The 6,000-nt window shown below is 38.9% G+C and overlaps 1 pseudogene; it reads right to left on the reverse strand.

The window, feature by feature from the left end:
* LOC140861973 (uncharacterized) overlaps nt 1–5,382 on the reverse strand; it is a 30,789-nt pseudogene extending 25,407 nt beyond the window's left edge.
* Between the last annotated feature and the right edge of the window lie 618 nt (nt 5,383–6,000).

Consider the following 6,000-nt stretch of genomic DNA (forward strand, 5'->3'; position numbering starts at 1 on the left):
ATAACAAAAGAATTCAATAATGTTGTCCCGACTTTGAAACAAGTAACAGATTTTGGAATCTCCACCTCTAGTTGAACCTGTAACTAGCAACAGAGAATTCACGATAGAAAACAATCAAAGATTCAATTAGATCTTCAAAGGAACCTGTCTTTGACAACCCAATTAAAAATCGATTGACAAACGCCACAAAGCTATGAAACTTTGATAAGTTTGATTTTGGGTAAAGCAAAAGGTTTGATAAAATTCTAAAGAGAATTTTTGTATTGAATAATCAATAATCTGAAAATCTTAGTTATCATTAAAATAATGAATGTTGTAGTATTTATATTACAACCAAAAATATTGAAAGATAACGCAAAATAAATCAAAAAGATATCAAAGATATCTCCTAAATTTTACTAGTAGGAATAAAAGACATAAAATAAACAAAGTAAATCCAAAATATTAAAAATCCCGAACACACACACAAACACCTTCGATGCATGTAAAAGGGCATGGCGAGGGCGCGCTAAAGAGAGGCGCGGGCGCGCCGAAGTTGCGCAGACAATGGCGCGGGCGCGCGATAAGGCAGCGCGGGCGCGCCGAGAGCTCGCAAAACATCGTCAATTTTGCATCCGTAAGCGCGGGCGCGCGATCATGAGGCGCGGACGCGCTTCTTCTTCGCAAAATAATGGCGCGGGCGCGCCTTGGCTTCGAGCAGGGTCTTCAATTTCTTCACTTTCTTGACCTCTTTTGACCTCAATAAGATTATAACTTCCTCCAAATTGAATATCAAGAAATCCAACGCCCTCTTGTGTCTTCAACAACAAAGATTGAAGTGCTTCCTTAAACTTCTGAGTTCGGCCTCTCATAACCGGTCCTCGTGGTATCTCCAACGGATCCTTAGTCACTTGATCAGCATGCGAGCCATCCATGATCGCATCATCCTTCCCTTCTTGAAAAGGATTTGTCCTCAAATCTTGATCATCACCTACATCAAACGGAGATAAATCAAAAACATTAAAAGTAGCACTGACATTATACTCACCTGGCAAATCTAATTTGTAAGCGTTGTCGTTGATGCGCTCCAATACTTGAAACGGTCCATCGCCTCTAGGTAGAAGCTTTGAGCGTCGTTTTTCAGGAAACCGCTCTTTTCTCAAATGCAACCACACCCAATCTCCTGGTTCAAACACAACTCTCTTCTTTCCCTTATTTGCTTGCTTTGTATACTGTAAATTCTTTTTCTCAATGTTCACCTTTACTTTTTCATGCAAATTTATCACAAATTCCGCTTTTTTCTTACCATCCATGTTAACCCTTTCACTCATAGGCAAATACATCAAATCCAACGAGGTTAAAGGATTAAAACCATACACAATTTCAAATGGTGAAAAATTTGTAGTAGAATGCACACTACGATTATATGCAAACTCAACAAAGGGCAAACATTCTTCCCAACTCTTCAAATTCTTTTTAATTATAGCACGCAACAAAGTTCCTAACGTTCTATTAACAACTTCAGTTTGACCATCCGTTTGAGGATGACATGTAGTCGAAAACAGTAGTTTAGTACCAAGTTTTCACCATAATGTTTTCCAAAAGTAGCTCAAGAAACGAGTATCTCTATCAGACACAATACTCCTAGGCATGCCATGCAATCTAACAATTTCATTAAAGAACAATTCAGCAACATGAGAAGCATCATCAGATTTATGACAAGCAATAAAATGAGCCATCTTAGAAAATCTATCAACCACAACAAAAATTGAATCCCTCCCCTTCTTAGACCTCGGTAGTCCTAAAACAAAATCCATAGAGATATCTACCCACGGTTCACTAGGAACAGGAAGCGGAGTATACAAACCATGTGGATGTTGCCTAGACTTTGCTTTCTTACAAGTCACACATCTTTCACAAATTTTCTCAACATCATGCTTCATATGTGGCCAATAAAAATGTTCATGCAAAGTTTCATAAGTTTTAGCCACTCCAAAATGTCCCATTAAGCCACCCCCATGTGATTTCCTCACAAGTAATTCACGAATAGATGACTTAGGAATACATAACTTATCTTCCTTAAACAAATACCCATCATGCATGAAGAATTTATCTTTTGGACCATGCAAACATGACGCGTATATCTCACCAAAATCAAGATCACTAGTATATAACTCTTTCACATACTCAAATCCTAAGAATTTAGAATCTAGAGTAGATAAAAGTACATACCTTCGTGATAGAGCATCCGCTACCACATTTTTCTTCCCTTGCTTGTATTTGATAACGTAGGGAAAAGTTTCCACAAACGCAACCCACTTAGCATGCCTCTTGTTTAGCTTTTGTTGTCCTTTGAGATGCTTCAATGATTCATGATCCGTATGAATCACAAATTCCTTTGGCCTCAAATAGTGTTGCCATATCTCAAGTACCCTTACCAACGCATAAAACTCCTTGTCGTAGGTAGGATAATTCAAGGACGCCCCACTAAGCTTCTCACTGAAGTAAGCAATCGGTCGCCCACCTTGCATCAAGACACCTCCAATTCCTACACCTGAAGCATCACATTCAATTTCAAAAGTGTTAGTAAAATTAGGTAATACAAGTACAGGAGCATTAATTAATTTATGCTTGACAATATTAAAAGACTTCTCTTGCTCCTCGCCCCAATGGAATGGAACGTTCTTCTTGATCACTGCAGTCATAGGTGCCGCCAAAGTACTGAAATCTTTCACAAATATCCTATAGAAACTTGCAAGACCATGAAAACTTTGAACTTGACCAATAGAAGTAGGCGTTGGCCAATCTCGAATTGCACTTACCTTCTCCTCATCAACTCTGACACCTTGGGAACTCACAACAAAACCAAGAAACACAAGTTCTTTTATACAAAACACACACTTCTTCAATTTAGCATACAATTGTTCAGCTTTTAGTATGATTAGCACAATTCTCAAATGTTCGACATGCTCATCCAAATTTTTGCTATATACCAAGATATCATCAAAATATACCACAACAAATTTTCCAATATAAGCACGCAACACATGATTCATCAATCTCATAAAAGTGCTAGGTGCATTAGTTAGTCCAAAGGGCATAACCAACCACTCATACAAGCCGTATTTGGTTTTAAAAGCAGTTTTCCACTCATCACCTTCTCTCATCCTAATTTGATGGTAACCACTTTTTAAATCAATTTTACTAAAGACGCTAAAACCATGCAACTCATCCAACATATCATTTAGTCTAGGAATAGGATGCCTATACTTGATGGTAATGTTATTAATGGCCCTACAATCCACACACATTCTCCATGAACCGTCTTTCTTAGGAACTAACAAAACAGGCACAGCACACGGTGACATGGACTCACGCACAAAACCTTTATCTAAAAGTTCACTTACCTGTCTTTGCATTTCTTTTGTTTCCTCCGGGTTGCTCCTATACGCTGGACGGTTTGGCAACGCACTTCCGGGCACAAAATCAATTTGATGTTCAATCCCCCTCAAAGGTGGTAAGCCTTGAGGCAAATCCTCCGAAAATAAATCTTCAAATCCTGCAAAAGAGAAACAACAGTGCTCGGAAGATTTCCGGCTATATCACTTGTGTTAAGGAGAAACTCCTTATAGAAAATCAACACAAGTGGAGTATGCACATGAAAAATCTCTCGCAACTCACTCTTTTGGGCCATAAATATTTTTTTATCGGCCTCTTTCCTCTCAATTTTTTTTTCATCTTTTTTTCTCTCAATATTTTTTTCTAAGGTCATCTCACTTTTTTGTTCACTCTTTTTTTTGGCCTCTTCTTTCTTTTTATTTTTCAAATGGTCCTCCAACACTTGCTTTGGAGTCATTGGTAACAATACAATAGGCTCCTTTTTCAAGGTAAAAGAATAACGATTTTTAAAACTGTCATGTATCACCTTCCTATCAAATTGTCATGGCCTACCCAACAAAATATGACAAGCTTGCATAGGCACCACATCACACAACACTTCATCTACATACTTACCAATGGAAAACGGTACTACCACCTGCTTATGCACTTTCACCTCCGAAATATCATTAAACCATTGCAATTTATAAGGTTGAGGATGTTTTATAACAGGCAAACTCAACTTTTCCACCAGCTCATAACTCGCTACATTAGTGCAACTCCCACTATCAATAATAACACTACATAATTTGTTATTCACAAAGCATCTAGTATGGAATAAATTCTCCCTTTGAGTTTCTTCCTCCTCCTTTTGTTGTACATTCAACACTCTCCTGGTCACTAGCAATTCTCCAACCACCGCATCATATCCCTCTTCATCAGGATCCTCCAACGCAGGCATACTATCATATTTCTCATCCTCACTCTCCGACTCAATCTCACCACCAGCATTAATAATCATAATTTTTTTATTAGGACACTGGCTGGCAATATGACCAAGTCCTTGACATCTAAAACATTTAATATCCCTAGAACGAGTATTAGTAGTTTCAGGTGTACCTTTACGCACTTGTTTTGGTGCCTCCAATTTGGTGTCAAATTTTGGCTTGGATACCGACTTGTTGTCCTCCCGTTTTGTAACGTTTGGACGCCAAGGAGTCGACGATCCTCCACCGGTAGGAAGTCGACCAGCTCCTCTCCTCTTGAGCTGCTGCTCCACCTTCATGGCCATCTGCACCATCTCATCCAAATCAAAACAGTGGCGAAGCTCCACTTGATCTTGGATTTCTCTATTCAAACCGCACAAGAATCTGGCCATTGTAGCTTCATTATCCTCCTCAATGTTGGCCCGGATCATCGTGGTTTCCACTCCTTGTAGTAATCCTCCACGCTTCTTGGTCCTTGCTTCAGAGTTTGTAATCGCCTGTACATGTCACGATAATAATAGTTAGGCACAAAATGCTTCTTCATGACACGCTTCATCTCCTCCCACGTCTCAATAGGCGGCTCTCCACACCTCCTTCTAGTGGTCACTAATTGATCCCACCAGATTAATGCATAGTCTACAAACTCAGCCACTGCCAACCTCACTTTCTCAAAGTCAGAATAGTGATGGCAATCAAACACAAACTCCACACGCTTCTCCCATTCCAAATACGCCTCCGGGTCAGACTTCCCATGAAACGCTGGAATTTTCATCTTAATACTACTAATATTTCCATCCTCCTTACTGCACTCCGTATGTTTTCCTCGTACTGCTTCTCGCCTATATCTACCCCCATGTACTCTTCTCTCTCCATCCCAATTCTCATCAAAACTCTCCTCATCTCCTTCAAAATTATTCCCCCTCCTATCTTTAATATTTTTTCCACTACCACTACTCTCCTCCAATATACTCATCCGCTCATGAAGAGGTTCCAACTCCGACCTCATCACCCTAGTAAATTTCCCCATCAATGCCTCCATTTGAACCTTGGAAATTCCTTGGTTCACACTTTCACTAGCATCTTTATTAGGATTCATGGTACATGCAAGAAAAAGGTTAGTAGTAAATTTCTCACACAAGTTCTCACAGATCACTCCAAACGAATCACTCCAACACTCTTTTTCTTTCCACTCAATTTATGTAGGATTTTGCTTTGTGTAAAAGTGAATCAAACTCTCAAGTTCACAACTTTTAGACGCTTGAAGATCGACTCTCGAAGATTGCACAAACACAAGTAGGAAATTTTATGGACAACTTGACTCTGACTCGCTTCAAGGATGAACAAAGACAAAGAAATTGGCCACAAGTTACTTTTCTTCACTTTTTTTTTTGACCGATTTTTTTTTTTTTTGAAATTTATAACTTGTAGCACAAGACACGAGACTTGGATAACAAGTTTGAAAGAAACGACACAAAAATTTTATAAAGAATATACTTAGATGAAGAACGAAGAACACGAAGAACACGAAGAACAGAGATAGATGAAGATAGGTACTTACTTGATTCAAAACCTTGGCTTTGATACCAAATGATATGAATCTTATGTATGAAAGGCAACACGATTTCAACGAATCGCACCTCAATTCGATAACAAAAGA

The sequence above is a fragment of the Henckelia pumila genome, chromosome 4 (assembly GCF_033568475.1).
Source record: "Henckelia pumila isolate YLH828 chromosome 4, ASM3356847v2, whole genome shotgun sequence".
Classification (NCBI taxonomy): domain Eukaryota; kingdom Viridiplantae; phylum Streptophyta; class Magnoliopsida; order Lamiales; family Gesneriaceae; genus Henckelia; species Henckelia pumila.